Source organism: Lathyrus oleraceus, chromosome 5, assembly GCF_024323335.1.
Source record: "Lathyrus oleraceus cultivar Zhongwan6 chromosome 5, CAAS_Psat_ZW6_1.0, whole genome shotgun sequence".
In the NCBI taxonomy this organism is placed as follows: Eukaryota; Viridiplantae; Streptophyta; class Magnoliopsida; order Fabales; family Fabaceae; genus Lathyrus; species Lathyrus oleraceus.
Window position 1 is genome coordinate 585,222,870 of NC_066583.1, and position 623 is coordinate 585,223,492.

The 623-nt window shown below is 42.5% G+C and overlaps 1 non-coding gene across 1 annotated transcript; it reads right to left on the reverse strand.

Annotated features, from left to right (window-relative positions):
• Nucleotides 1-299: 299 nt before the first annotated feature.
• Nucleotides 300-406, reverse strand: LOC127088481 (small nucleolar RNA R71). Its single transcript, XR_007790315.1, has one exon. It is a non-coding gene; the product is annotated as a small nucleolar RNA R71 (small nucleolar RNA).
• Nucleotides 407-623: the final 217 nt, after the last annotated feature.

A 623-nucleotide genomic window follows, 5' to 3' on the forward strand; every position in this document is an offset into this window, starting at 1 on the left:
CAATCGAAGCAAACAACTTCGAACTTAAGCCTTCGCTGCTACAGGCAGTGCAACAGAATCAATTCTCTGGAAATCCCACCGAGGATCCAAACCTTCATTTATCCGTATTTGTCCAATACGCTGATACTGTTAAAGCTAATGGTGTCACTTCAGAGGCAATTCGACTTCGTCTTTTTCCTTTCTCGTTAAGAGATAAAGCTAGAAGATGGCTTCAGTCTCTTCCTTCCAACTCAGCCACAACATGGAATGAGTTGAAGAAAGTCTTTCTTGCCTGATATTTTCCTCCGAGCAAAACAGCTATGTTGAGAGCCCAGATAAATGGATTTAAACAGAAAGATAACGAGTCTCTTTTCGAAGCATGGGAAAGATACAAAGACATGATGAGACTTTGTCCACACCATGGTTTAGAGGACTGGTTAGTGATTCACACCTTCTATAATGGTCTCTTGTACAACACAAGGTTAACAATAGACGCCGCCGCAGGTGGTGCACTTATGGATAAACCTTATGCCGATGCTTATCAACTTATCGAAAGCATGGCCCAAAACCATTATCAGTGGGGAAGCGACCGAGCAATGGTAGAGAAACCTCAAACAAAAAGTGGCATGTACGAGATAAGTAGC